We start from the raw sequence: 15,346 nt of genomic DNA on the forward strand, positions 1-15,346 counted from the left end.
GAACTTATAATGTTTTCAGTACCCTAATCTTGACTTGTCGCTGATAGACCACAATGTTCACGGCAGATACTCTTGAACAACTAAAATTATTGGATCTCAAGACAGCTGCAAATTAAGCCGCTGGAAGAAAGTTCAAAGGTGTGTTGAGCCTTTGCATTCCCAAGTAATCATTGGTATTCATTTTTGAAATACTGCTGTACTCCCTCTGTGCATTGGATGGTTGCCCAGGCATTGAGAAGGAAGGACGCTTTCACATGCGAAAGGCCATGGGAGAGATTTTTCTATGATCCATGGATCTCCGAGCGGCAAACCGTATATATATCCAAGCTGCCTGGCTTGTTTGCGCTCTTTGGACTTTTTAAACTTAGCGAATTGAAATATCTGAGTAGCTAAAGGAAGGAAAATCAACCGAGACCCTGTTAGTAGCGGCGAGCAAGAGCGGAACAAGGGTTTTCATTAAAAAAAAATCGAAGCGGTTTCATTCGATTTGTCGTGAAAAAAAACGTCTTACATTTTGGTACAGAGGTTGTAGTTTTATTTTCTTCTAGCTGGTTACTGAATGGCATGTAGTAGATTGAGATGAAGCATGTGAGTGAGGATTTGACATGTAAGTGGCAATCAACGATGCTAGTCGTGGCAGTAGTTGATGTAAAGCGACAATCATCATGTCCGAAGGTCACCAGAGGAGTCGTTAAAGAGCGACCATCATGGCCAGCAGAAGACGAGCACAAGCGAGACGGGGCCTATGTAAGGGACACTGCCAAGAGTAAGTGGCCAGCAAGGGAGATGTGTACCGGATGAAAGCATTGTACTTAAATTTCTTTTTTACTTGAAGATCAGAAGCAGTCAGCGGAGCCAGCACCAAGCAGTCAAAGCAGGGAGCGAGGCATGGCCGCACATGATCGAGCGACCTTCACGGCAGGATCTAGCAGGTAGAGCCGAACTGCAGGTGGGGTGGAGCGATGCACAACAGGGCAGGAGCGGACTCATTGTGGGGAGCGAGGCATGGCCGCGCATGATCGAGCGACCTTCACGGCGGGGTCCAGCAGGTAGAGTCGAACTGCAGGTGGGGTGGAGCGATGCACAACAGGGCAGGAGCGGACTCATCGTGTGGCAACGACATGCATGTGGGCTGCCTTGTTAGAGCATCTCCAGCGCACGCGCCGTGCGCTATTTTTTCTTCACAACGCTGAAATAGCATTTTAGGCGTGCTGGGTTGGTGTTTTGTTTTACCAGAAGCGTTATAATATTGCGCGTCGCAGGTAGCACTTAAGCAGGCGTGCTAAATTTCAGCACGCGAGCCCAGCACCAACAACATTTCACACTCAAACATAGAACCAAGGGGATCAAACACACACAAAATAAATTAACAATAAATAGTTCAATTATTATTACAACTCAAACAAATAGTTTATTTTCAATATAACAAATAGTTCATGAACAATACAACAAACATACAACATCAAACTAGTTTTGTTGCCCATTGCATGACCATCACTCCTCAACTAGATCCTTTTGAAGCTCATCATGCGTTTCAGCACGTCGAATGACAATGATAGGAGGCAACAAAGTGGGCCACCCTCGCAGCCCTCCTCCGCACTCGCACGGGATGTCCCATCAATCATACTGAGAATAGTCTAAATCTTGCCCACGCTCATTCTCGATGATCATATTATGCATGATCACAAGCGTTCATGATGTACCAAAGGATCTTTTGATTCCAAAATCTAGCCGGTCCTCTCACAATAGCAAATTGGGCTTGCAAAATCCCAAAAGCTCTCTCCACATCTTTCCTAGTCGTCGCTTGAGCATTGTGGAAATCAAGATTTTTCTTACCTTGCGGTGCCTTCAACGGCTTCACAAATGTTTGCCACCTTGGGTAGATGCCATCCGCAAGATAGTGGTCATAGTCGTATGTATGGTCATTTGCTACAATCCTATTCATGAGTGGTGACCGTTGAAGTACATTGATGTTATTGCAAGATTATGCATTCCGAAGAAAGCATGCCAAATTCAAGTCTCATGATCGGCCACCGCTTCAAGGATTATAGTGGAACCCTTTTTCTGGCCGTGGAATTGTCCATGCCATGTCGTAGGACAGTTCTTCCAACTCCAATGCATGCAATCTATTGAGCCAAGCATACCTAGGAACCCGCGAGCTTTGTTGACCTCCAAGCCTTGCGGTGTCTTTAGCATTGAGAGCTCTCAAATATTTTGGACCAAACACTTGCACAATTCCAACTGTGAAGCGCTTGACGCACATGATGTCTTGACTCTCATCCATGGCCAAGTGGCCATCAACTAGATCCGCCGGAATAACGTATGCCAAAATTCGCAAAGCAGCGGTCACCTTTTGGAAGGTGCTATGCCCGATTTCTCTAGCGGCATTCCCCCTTTGCTGAAAAAAACGATCATGGCTCGGCAGTTTCTCCGCAATGTGTTTGAACAACTCGATGTTCATCCTAAAACGGCGCCGAAAATAGGACTCGGGGTATGTGGGATTCTCCACAAAATAGTTCCTCATCAATCTGTTGTGGGCAACGATCTTTTCCCTCCACAATTTCTGATGACCGAACCACCATGCGTCGGCTTTTTATTAATGTGCATAGCTAGGATCATCGAGACGTCCTCCTCCTCTTGAAGATCAAATTCTTCATCGAAAGAATCATAGGACGAACTCATCTATAAACTTGAATTTAAACTAATTTAAAACTACAAACAACATGCACCAAATTCATCTACAAATATAAAGTTAGAACCAATATATACCTTGCAAGTGTTTTGTCAAACACCTTGTGGGTGCTGAGCTGCAAACGAACATCGGGCATAGTTCGTCGGAGGAACGGTGCGCTCGAGGGGTGGGGGCGAGGAGAGAAGGTGGAGGAAGCAGCGGAGACCATCGGGAGAACCAGGGGAAGCGGCAACGCGTTGGGGATAGGCGGGGGAAGCGCCGACGGGTCATCGGAGCGAATGGGGGATGGTGTGGCCGGAGGCGCCAGCGCCTGGAGGTTTCAGATCCGGCGGTTGGTGAGATTCGTGCGCATGATTTGCTTGCCCAGCGCGCGCAAGCAGCCGCACCAAATACCTAGCGCGCAATGCAGCTTTTCCTAGCGCACTGGCGCCTTTTCACCGTGCGTGGGATTATAGCGCGGCTGTTGGATCGCTATTTTTGACAACGCACGTTATATAGTTGTTTTTCAGCGTGTGGCTTATTTAACGCATCTGTTGGAGATGCTCTTAGGATCAAGCAGTGGATGGACGGGGTGGCTGCATGCGACGACCCAGAAGACGGCGTCACGCGCGAGCGACTCAACTCGATCAAGGCGGTGCTATGGATGGGAGGCTGGATCGCGAGCGGATTGGGAAAAAAACTGGGCGGGCGAGCCGTGCACTAACGGGAGACAATCCAGTGGTAACTGTCGGACCAATGGATTATGGAGTATCCAGGACCGGGCGGCCGGGAGGTTCTACGGAGGTGTCATGATGAGCAAGGAGCGAAGACGGTGACATGGGGGGCCCAAGAAGACCGTTTGGGATGTTTCCCCGACTAGGAAGAGCCTAACTGGAAGCCATCCTAGGTTCCCCACGCGGGATGGGAGAAGGGGCTCTGCTAAAAAAATATAGAGGCAGGTTGTGCCTACAGACGAAGTGTGGAGCAAAAATGATAAGGTTTGACTTTGGGCGGCCTAATAATGATATCCTTTCCTTTGGTGGTCATCAACAGGGTCGCGGAATGGCCCGCATGAGCACGCCACATGGCTACACTGTTGCACACTACGGTCGATAAAGGGTGCCCTCATTGGATGGAGGTGAAGGGGGAGATTCTATCCTCCACCGCCTCTCCCCCCTCTCACCTTTGTATAAATAGAGGAAGATCGGGGCCGCACTGGAGGTTGATCTTTTGACCTTGTAACTGACACATTGTAGCTCTCTACCATTGCAATACAAAACAAAGTAGGAGCAGGGTATTACACCAAGAAGGTGGCCCGAACCTAGGTAGTTCTTGTGTTCATCTGCAGTTCATCCACCACATTTCATCCATGACTTAGGATTGCTGGATGTGTTCAGTCCTTGGCCGAACTCTCGAAGGGTTGTTGCTCACAACTCATATGTAGGTTCTTAGAAACCAACATTTGGCGCGCCAGGTAGGGGATTGAGACGTCTAGCTCCCGCATCGGCACCGTCCCCGGCGTCTGTTCTTCTCAGATCCTCAAACGCAATTTGAGTCATGGCGCCAATATGCTCTGGGGCATCCATGGCCCCAATGAGTAGCCGGGAAGCACGTTCCTTGGCGCGGCGTTGACATCAGGAGGCCGCTGACGACGCTCAGCACGCGTCGCCCCCTCATCCTCCTCCTCCTCCTCCCCCTGTCAACGGGAGAGGTCCACCACCCTCTCCCGAATCATGAGAGGGACACGGGGCAGGATGGGGGAGGAGGAGCCACAGGTCATGACATGGGCATCGATCATGACCAAGTCGTCGCTCCCCCACAGCACGGGGTACAAACTCATGTTTCGGTTGTTCCGTCGGGAACCACGGCTCGTACCATCTACACTCCGATGACAACATTGATGGCAGGGCGCGAACTCCAGTAGTACCCGCCACCGGAGGCCAAATGCGGTCCCTGGCTCGCATGGATCACATATCTAATTGACATCACTGGACATGCACAACCGCGCTCGCAGACGCTGTCATGATAACACCGCGAATGGTCACGTGTGCCAAAGCACATGACGCCCCTCAACATCCGCGAGACCGCGAGCCACGACAAGCCCGCCGATGCCTGGGAGGGGTGATGACCCACAAGTATGGTGAAGTGTCATGTAGTTGATGTTCACATGACACCACTAAAGGAAGCAACAACATACATATCATTAAAATATCGAACGAATACCAAATTCATATGATTCTTATGATAAGACTTCTCCCATGTCCTCAAGAACAAAAGTAATTACTAACAAATCATATTCATGTTCAAGATCAGAGGGGTATTGAATATCATTAAGGATCTGAACGTATAATCTTCCACCAAATAAACCAACTAGCATCAACTACAAGATGTAATCAACACTACTAGCAACCCACAGGTACCAATATGAGGTTTTGAGACAAAGATTGAATACAAGAGATGAACTAGGGTTTGAGATGAGATGGTGATGTTGAAGATGTTGATGAAGATTGGTCCTCCCACGATGAGAGGATCATTGGTGATGAAGATGGCTTCGATTTCCCCCTCCCGCAGGGAAGTTTCCCCGACGGAATCACTCCGCCAGAGAGCAAAAGTGCTCCTGCCCAGGTTGCGCCTCGAGATGGTGGTGCTTCGTGCCAAAAACTTCCTTCTAATGTTTTTAGATCAAATGGAACCATATAGGAGAAGATGGGCCACAAAGGCCTGCCAGCGGTGCTACAAGCTCGGGGGGCGCACCCCCAGGCTTGTTGCTTCTTGGTGGGTCCCCTTCTGGTAATTATTTCGCCAATATTTTTTATATATTCCAAAATAATTCTCCGTCAATTTTTAGCTCATTTGGAGTTGTGCAGAAAAGGTGCCTCCGATATAGCCCTTTCCGATCCAGAATTCCAGCTGCAGGCAATCTCCCTCTTCATGTGAAACTTGCAAAATAAGAGAGAAAAGGCATAAGAATTGTATTATAAAGTGAAATAACACTCCATAATGCAAATATTGATATGAAAACATGATGCAAAATGGACGTATCAAGGGGAAGCGTGCCAATCTATGGCCTCGGCCTCGGGGAGGTTAATGATCGACGATCGGTGGCCCGCCAAACGGTGGAGGACGCTCGTGTCGCCATAGAGCATTGGCAAGAGCGACAAGACAGATTCATCCAATATATAGTGGAGGTAGGGCGCCCCAGGTTCTCGGGTTGTTCCAATAGGCGCAGGGTGCCAGACGTTCACCCCCGAACTTTGCGTGGTGGTCTGGCCCCCGCTGTTCAAGCCAGATTTGTCGTCGCGGTATGATGGCTTGACCGACCCCGTCGAGTTCCTCCAAATCTATACCACAACAACGTCATGGTCAACTAGTTCCCTATGGCCCTCAAGGACTCGACACATTCATGGCTCATGAACCTCCCAGTGAACTCCATCGTGACTTGCGACGAGCTGTGCGAGCAATTCATTGCCAACTTCAAGGGAACCTACGAGCGGCCTTCCACGATCACCGACTTGAACGCCATCCATCAGAAGGAGGGCGAGATGCTACAAGGGTTCATCCAGCGTTTCAGCTAGGTCCGCAACAAGATTCCCTACATCAATGACGCGGAGGTTGTCGCAGCCTTGTGCAAAGGGGTCACGGATCTCAAGATGCGCGAGAAGATGGTAGTCCATGATGTGTGCACAATGGTGCAGCTTTACGAGCTAGTAGACAAGTGTGCGAGGGTGGCCGAACTCCGGATCTGCTCTTCGCAGACGGCCGATCGGGAGGTCGGACCCTCCCGCGTCAAGGGCCAAAAGCGCAAGTTGCTCGGGATCTTCGCAGTGGAGCCTGAATGGAAGCGAGAGAAGAAGGAAGAGGTGGCTTCTGATGATTCGGGCTACGGTCTGTACTGTGCCTTGCACAGTTCGCGCACGCACGACACGACTGAGTGCCATGAGACCAAGAAGATGACGGAGGATCATCAGAAGGAGTGGCGTGGGCAGAGGCCTGGCGAAGGAAGAAAGGAGGGAGGTCGAGGGGGGAGGGTGCGCCGGTCAGCGCGGAGGCTGGCGTGGGCCCTTCCCTTGAGGACTCCAGAAGCAGGGGACGACAAGACCAGGGACGACCCGGACTCAGATAAAAATAGCAGCGGAGGCTTCCAGGATCCCAAAGTGGTGGCATGTATTCATGGCAGGGTCCAGGCCCCTCACTCAAACTAATGTTTCAAGCACCTTCCGCAGGAAATTTGCGCTGCTCTTCGTGGAAGAAAAGACGCCAAGCCATTTAAATGGTCCGGGGTCTCGGTGGCATTTGACCTGCGGATCATCCAATGAACGCAAAGATGGTGGGAATTTTACTAATCATGGCATCTCCCTCCATTCATAACATCGAGGTCACGAAAACCCTCATCGATGGTGGAGTCAGGTTGAACATCATGTCCCGAAGATCTTCGACCTGATGCAGATCCCGTATGATCGGCTGATGCCTACCAGTGTGTTCTCGGGCATAACCTCCGGGAGCACGATTCCCATAGGGCAGGTGGCCCTTCCCGTCACATTCGGGACCAATAAGAACTATTAGACGGAAAGCATCATCTTCGACATGGCCCACATCGGCCAGGAGTATAATGCCATCCTTGGTTATCCTGCACTAGCCCAATTCATGGTCGTGACTCATGACGCTACAATGCCGTCAAGATGCCGGGTCCCGGAGGGGTGATCACAATCCAGGCGGACCAGGAAGATGCTATTCGATGTGTCTAGCATTTCTAAAAAGCAGCGGCTTCTGCCTCCCCGGATGATCTAGATTTGCCCAGGATTTGTGAAGCCTCAACTCCCCATCGACAAAAGTTAATGACAGAAGAGAAGGCCTCAACCAAGAGAGTGGTGCTTGATGAAGGAAAAAGGACCTCCGTCCTTATAGGCGGGAGGCTCACCGACAAAAAGGAAAGCACACCCGTCCCCTTCCTGCGGGAAAATGCCGACATGTTCGCTTGGACAACGTCGGATATGCCCGGAGTCCCCAGGGAGGTGATCGAGCACCACTTGGCGGTATGCCTTGGCTGCCGCCCCATCAAACATAAGATACAACGACAATCGCCAGAAAAGCAGGAATTGATCATCTAGCAGATAGAGAAGCTAAAGAAGGCCAAGTTCATCCGAGAGGTGACCCACCTGGAGTGGGTTGCCAACTTTGTGGTTGTACCCAAGGCCAACTGTGATCTACGTCTATGCGTGGACTTTAAGGACATCAACAAGGCCTGTTTGAAGGATCCGTATCGCTTGCCAAGAATAGACCAAATCATTGACTCAACGGCGAGATGTGATCTCCTTTGTTTCCTCGACGCCTTCCTAGAAAATGAAGGATGAAGAAAAAATGACTTTCATCATGCCTTGTGGGGTGTACTACTTCGTATGCATGCCATTCAGATTTAAAATGCAGGGGCAACCTTCCAGAAGCTCATGTGCATGGCCCTTGGTCCCCAGATGAGCAGAAATGCGGAGGTCTACGAAAACCCGCAAGCGGGACATGCTGATCGTGGACCTGGAAGAGACCTTTGCCAACCTTCAAAAGGCCAACATCAAGCTCAACCCCGACAAATCCGTGTTCGGGGTACCTTCTAGGAAGCTTCCCGGATTCTTGGTATCGCACTGGGTGTTGAGGCCAACCCCGAAAAAATCCAGGCCCTCGAAGAGATGCAGCCCCCAAAGCGCCTCAAGGACATGCAGCTCCTGGAGGGGTGCGTTGTCGCACTGGGACGATTCATCTCCAAACTAGAAGAGCGCATGTTGACATTCTTCAGGATCATGAAGAGAATGGGATCTTTCGAATTGACCCTGGAAGCTGACCAAGCCTTTCGGGACCTAAAAAGATACTTGGCTACGCCCTCTATCATGGTGTCTCCCCACCCAAATGAGCCGTTGTTGCTGTACCTTGCGGCTACCCTGCAAACGACAAGCACGGTCCTCATGGCAGAACGGGAGCCTTTGGGAACGCCATTGGAACAAGCCCAAGAGCAGTCGATCGAGGGGCAGATCCCGGAGCCCGCGGAAGGTCCTTCGTTGTAGCGCTCGGTGTACTTCATGAGCACGGTGTTGCAGGACGCCCAATAACGGTATCCTATGTTGCAAAAACTGTTGTATGCCCTCCTCATCGCTTCATGCAAGCTATGACACTTCTTCCAGGGGCACCAAATCAAGGTCGTCATTGAATTCCCCCTAGAAATAGTTCTGCACAGCCCCAACGCGACTGGACGTGTGGCAGAGTGGGGAATCGAGTTTCAAGCTTTTGCCCTGGAGTTCATGACGACCAAGACCATCAAAAGTTGAGCCTAGGCAGAGTTCATGGCAGAATGGACGCCTTCAGTTCCGAAAAATGCCCGGGAACAATATACCCTCCCTGTGCGGGAAGCCCCGGAGCATTGGGCGATGAACTTCGATGGCGCCTTCTCGCTGCAAGGTGCGGGGGTTGGGGCCGGCTTCACGTCAAGCATGACAAGGTCTCCAACAATATTGCAGAACATGAGGGATTGATGGCAGGACTCCGAGCAGTCATAGCTCTCGGAATAAAATGCTTGGTCGTAAAAGGAGGAAAAACACTTTCTAGGCATGAGCTTCAAGCACATCCTACGCCTAGAAAACCATGATGTCGATGATATCACCAAGAAATCCACCACACGGGAACCACTCCCGCCATAGTGTCTTCGAGGCGAGGCTCACTGAGCCGTCCGTCAAAATCAAGGAGCAGGAGAAGGAAGTGCCTATCCAAGATGGTAACAGGCTGGAAGGGAAGGGTACTACCGCAAGCCCCCCTCTCGACAGTGCCGCGTCTCATGACACCCACGCCCTATTGTCCCTCGCCCACTCGGAACCATATTGGACGGAAGAAATCAGGAGCTTCTTAACTCAGAGGATCCTCCCGGAAGGCAAGGCCGACGCGGAAAGGATCATGCGCTAGTCCAAGCTATACTCCCTAAAGGACGATGACCTGTATCGGCTCTGTCCCAATGGAGTCTCCCTCAAGTGCATATCTCGCGGGGATGGCTGCGAGCTCCTCGCGGACATCCATGGAGGCAAATGTGGCAGTCATGCCTCATCTCATACACTCGTAGGCAAGGCCTACCGGCCCTTGCCTACCGGCAAGGATTTTTCTGGCCCACGACCCTTCATGACGCGGCCGAAATGGTGCGAAGCTACGAAGCCTGCTAGTTCCACACTAAGAAAATCCATCAGGCTACCCAGACCCTTCAGACTATTCCGCTCTCCTGGCCATTTGTGGTCTAGGGGCTCGATATTCTTGGCCCCTTCTCCCGCACTGTTGGTGGTTATCAGTACCTCTACGTCGCCATCGACAAGTTCACTAAATGGATCGAGGTGGAACATGTCCGCACCATTCTTGCTCAGTCAGCCATCAAGTTCATCAAAGGGTTGGTGTCCCGCTCGGGGTACCCAATCAAATAATCACCAACAATGGCTCCTAGTTCACCAATAGTGCTTTTCGGGACTACTGCGACAACATCAGCACCGAGATTTGTTTCGCCCCTGTCGTGCACTCTTGTAGCAACAGATAAGCCGAGCGCGCCAACGTGGAAGTGCTAAAAGGACTCAAGACCAGGACATTCGACATGTTGAAGAAGAGCGACCGAAACTAGATTGAAGAACTACCTTCCGTGTTCTGGTCCATCCGCACAATGCGATGAAGTCCACTGGCAAAGCACCATTCTTTCTCGTATATGGAGCGGAGGACGTCATCCCAACCGAGCTCTCTCATGGGTTAACCCGGGTGCTGGCCTTCGACGAGTCAAGACAAGCTCACCCGCGGACCGATGAGATCGCTCTCCTGGAGGAAACGCGATGCCTTGCCGCCGTCCACGCCGCCCAATACCAACAGGGACTCCGTCGCTACCACATTCGTCACATCCACTCTCGCGCGCTGGAAGTCGGGGATCTCGTCCTTCGCCGGCTGCAAACCCGCGAGGACCTCAACAAGTTGTCACCTATCTGGGAAGGCCCGTTCAAGGTGGTCCACGTCGCCCAACCGGGGTCGGTCCGACTGGACACGGAAGAAGGAAAGCCCATGCCAAATGCATGGAACATTGAACACCTTCGCATGTTCTACCCCTAAGTAAGAAACTGTTGTAAATATGTATCTGGGGCCTCCCCCGCTAAGGAGTAAGACTAGTATGATGGTCTCCTTGCCTTTGTCACTACCATGTGTAACGCCTGGGCGAAAGTACAATGATTTGTTCCTTCCGCAATATGGAAATATTCTCTTGGGCCTCTTTCCGCGAGACTGCTGAACACTCGTTTCTCCCCCAAGGCTGGTGGAGTTACGACGGCACGCCCCCTGATGCTACAAAAACGTTCTTGGGCATCGCCCCATACGAACCTCTTTTTGCAGGGTCCTGGCTACCTGTTTCTCGCCTCTTTGCAAGACGAGTCAACAATGTGATTCCCCCTACCACAAAGAAAATGTTCTCGGGATCTATGTAGTATGAACCACTTTTTGGTAGAGCATCGAGCACTAGTTTCTTTCTCCCCGCATGGTAGGAGGAGTCACAGCTACGTGTCTCTCCTGCCCCCATGGAAATGTTCTCGGGTCCAACCCGTATGAACCTCTTCCTGGAGCATGCCGGACAATCGCTTTTCTCCTTGCGACAGGCAGAGTTACAACGACATGTTCCTCCTGCAAGCATGGACACATTTTCAGGCATCCCCTATATGAACCTCTTTCCGCGGGATGCAAAACGTCAGATTTCTCTAGGCACGACAGGCGAAGCCACCATCAACTCACACAACTTCTGCCGAAGTACCAAGACAGCGGACGACCTCCATGGCTACTATGTCCCCCCTAATGCTTGCTTGATGGACGCGTGACGAGCATGGGGCCGGGGGCTACAATTACATCATCGGTTTGTTTGTGACAACGGGCTAGTGGCATGTCAGACAAAGTCGTGACGGTGGCACGTGGCTCCTGACGATGGAAAAATAAAGCAAGCCAAGACAAACATCATAAAATTATAACGGTAGAAGATCAGGAGGATCAATGTCACAGTACACCTTCACGAAGCATCTACATCCTTCGAGTCCGGGCAACCATCCAATGGGCTCTGGGCGGGAGACAAGCCCCGGGAAGGTCCATCACATCCACTAACCTCACGCTCATGCAAGTTGACGAGCTCTGCGGTATAAGCAGCAATGGCGTCCTGAGCAGGCCGCACTTCAGCCTCGGGCTCCGGGGGATTCAATACTTCACCAAAGGGAAAATGGGCATCACGCATGAAGAGGTTGGTGAAGATGCGGTCTCCAGCCTACTCTAATGCTTCACGAACCTCCTTCCCTGTGTCTACACGCGTAGATCATTGGTACGTCTCCAACGTATCTATAATTTTTATTGTTTCATGTTGTTATATTATCAATCTTGGATGTTTTATATTCATTTACTAGCACTTTATATCATTTTTTGGGACTAACCTATTCACATAATGCCTATTCCCAGTTGCTATTTTCTGCTTGTTTTTTACTTTGCAGAATATAAATACCAAACGAAGTCCAAATGCAACAAAACTTTTTGAAGAACTTTTTCTAGACAAAAGACACCCAGGGAGCCAAAGGAGCACACGAGAGGAGGCACATGGGGCCCACTAGGCACCAGGGGTGCCAGGAGGACCAGGCACGCCCTGGTCAGTAGTCGAGCCCATGGGAAGCTTCTCCACCGACCTTCACCTGTATAAATACTTTAAAATCCCCAAAACCCTAAGGGAGTCGCCGAAACACAATTCCAACTGTCGCAAGTTCCAGAACCATGAGATCCAATCTAGAGGCCTTTTCCAGCACTCTCCCGGATGGGGCAACGATCACGGAGGGGTTCTCCATCATCCTTGTTGCCCCTCCGATGATGCGTGACTAGTTTACCACAGACCTACGGGTCCGCAGGCAGTAGCTAGATGGCTTCTTCTCTCTTTTTGATCTTCAATACAATGTTCTCCTTGATGTTCTTGGAGATCTATTTAATGTAATGACTTTTTGCGGTGTGTTTGTTGGGATCTGATGAATTGTGAGTTTATGATCAGATCTATCCATGAATATTATTTGAGTCTTTGTTGAACTCTTTTATGCATGACCTTTATAGCCTCGTATTTCTTCTCTGAAACTTTGGTTTGGTTTGGTCAACTAGATTGATTTTTCTTGCCATGGGAAGAGGTGCTTTGTGATGGGTTCGATCTTGCGGTGCTCAATCTCAGTGACAGAAAGAGACATGTCACACATGTATCGTTGCCATTAAGGATAAAAGGATGGGGTCTATTTCTACATGAATAGATCTTGTCTACATCATGTCAACGTTCCTATTGCATTACTCCATTTTCCCATGAACTTAATACACTAGATGCATGCTGGATAGCGGTCGATGTGTGGAGTAATAGTAGTAGATGCATAATAGTTTTGGTCTACTAATCTTGAACATGATTCCTATATACATGATCATTGCCTTGGATATCGTCATAATTATTTGCTTTTCTGTCTATTTCCCAACAGTAATTTGTTTATCCACCGTATGCTATTTTCTTGAGAGAAGTCTTTTGTGAAATCTATGGGCACGGGTCTATTTCCTATCATATTAAAACCAAAAGTACCTTGCTGCACTTTTATTTCTTTGCTAGATCTATTTATCAAATCTAATACAATTTAATTTATCTCAATACCGAGGAGTGATTGACAACCCCTCTTACATGTTGGGTTGCAAGTTTTGTTGTTTGTGTGTAGATTATGTTTACATAGTGTTGCTTGGTTCTCCTACTGGATTCATAACCTTGGTTTCATAAATGAGGGAAATACGTACCGTTGCTTTGATGCCTCATCCTCTCCTCTTCGGGGAAATACCAACGCAGATACAAGCAACCAGGAAGAATTTCTGGCGCCGTTGCCGAGGAGACATCATCAACATCTATCAAGTACCTACGCATAAACTCCTATCTTCTTGCAATTAATTTATTTGACATTTGCCTCTTGTTTTCATCTCCCACACTTCTAATTTTTATATAAAAAAAATTCCATCTGCCTTTTTGCTCGTTTGCTATCTTTGCTTGCGTTGCCATGTGCCTTCTATTTGCTCGCATCTTCGCTCGCTAAAAATCTATCAATATGGATCCTCATCCACTTGATAATCTTGTCAAAAGACCAAATTATGATGAACCAATTGCTAGTGAGTTGAGTGCACTTGATTATCTCTATGAAGTTTTGCTTGAAAATCATGAATCTGAAAATTGTGATGAAGTGTTAAACAAATAAATTTATAAAGTGATACATGATAGCTCCTTGAATGAAAAGCATGATTGCAATGATGTTATTATAAATTCTATTGATGTCAATTATGTTAATAATATGCAAAACTACAAGCTTGGGGATGATAACTTTTTTATGTTCAGTACTTATTGCAATGATCATGACTCAGGTGATAATATTTCTCATGTTCTTGAAAATTTATTTAAGCCTCATGATGAATAAGATACTGATAACAATGTTTGCAATAATATTGAAAGTGGGTTTGGAAGAGCGTCAAATTTAGGTAAAAATAATCCCATATATTTGGAGGGTGTTCAATCTTATGGAAGTTTTGATAAAAGTGGGTCTGAAGAGGTCATGACTTTAGTTGATGTTAATCACACTACCTTGGAAGATTGTAAGACCTTTGTGCATGTGGATCATGGAGAGAAAAATTTATATTATAACTATATTGTTGAGTTTGATTATGATCCTACATGTAATTATTACGATACAGGAAAATATGGTTGTACAAATTTTCATGTCACTAAATTACCTCTCGTTATGTTGTGATTGCTATTGTTTCTTTCTTCTTCCTTGCAAATGCTAGTTTTTGCTTGCCTTGATAATTTGTTTTATTATAAAATGCATATGCATAGGAAGTGTGTTAGATTTAAATGTGATTTTCACATGCTTTATGATGCTCTCTTTGTGCTTCAATTCTTGACTTTTAGGTGAGCATCATTAAAATTATCAATGCCTAGCTAAAAGGCTTTAAAGAAAAGTGCTTGTTGGGAGGCAACCCAATGAATAAAATAAAATTTTCACTTTTCATTTCTATTTTTGTGTGTTTACACAATTATTCTACTGTTATGATTGTGTTTTTAATGTTTTAGTTAGTGTTTGTGCCAAGTAAAGCCTTTAGGATGGTTTGGGTGATAGTTGATTTGATCTTGTTGGAAAACATAAACTTTTGCATCCAGTAGCAGAATTCTTAATATTCACTGGAGCATGATAAAACTCTTAGTTTTTACACATGATTCATATACAATTTTCCTATGATTTCCTAACTTTTAGATTTTTTGGACTTATAGAAGTATGGTTAAAGTACAAATTACTACAGACTGTTCTGTTTTTGACAGATTCTGTTTTTGTTGCATTGTGTGCTTATTTTGATGAATCTATGAATTGTATTGGGGGGGGGGGGTATAATCCATGGTAAAGTTAGAATACAGTAGGTATAATGCAATAATAAAATATTAATGGGTTTGCAATAGTACTTAAAGTGGTGATTTGCTTTATTATACTTATGGATCTCACAAAAGTTTGGCTAAGTTTTGTGTGATTGAAGTTTTCAAGTTTTGGGTGAGATCACGATGGATGAAGAAATAAGGAGTGAAAAGAGCCTAAGATTGGGGATGCCCATGGCACC

Source organism: Triticum aestivum, chromosome 1B (genome assembly GCF_018294505.1).
Source record: "Triticum aestivum cultivar Chinese Spring chromosome 1B, IWGSC CS RefSeq v2.1, whole genome shotgun sequence".
NCBI lineage: Eukaryota > Viridiplantae > Streptophyta > Magnoliopsida > Poales > Poaceae > Triticum > Triticum aestivum.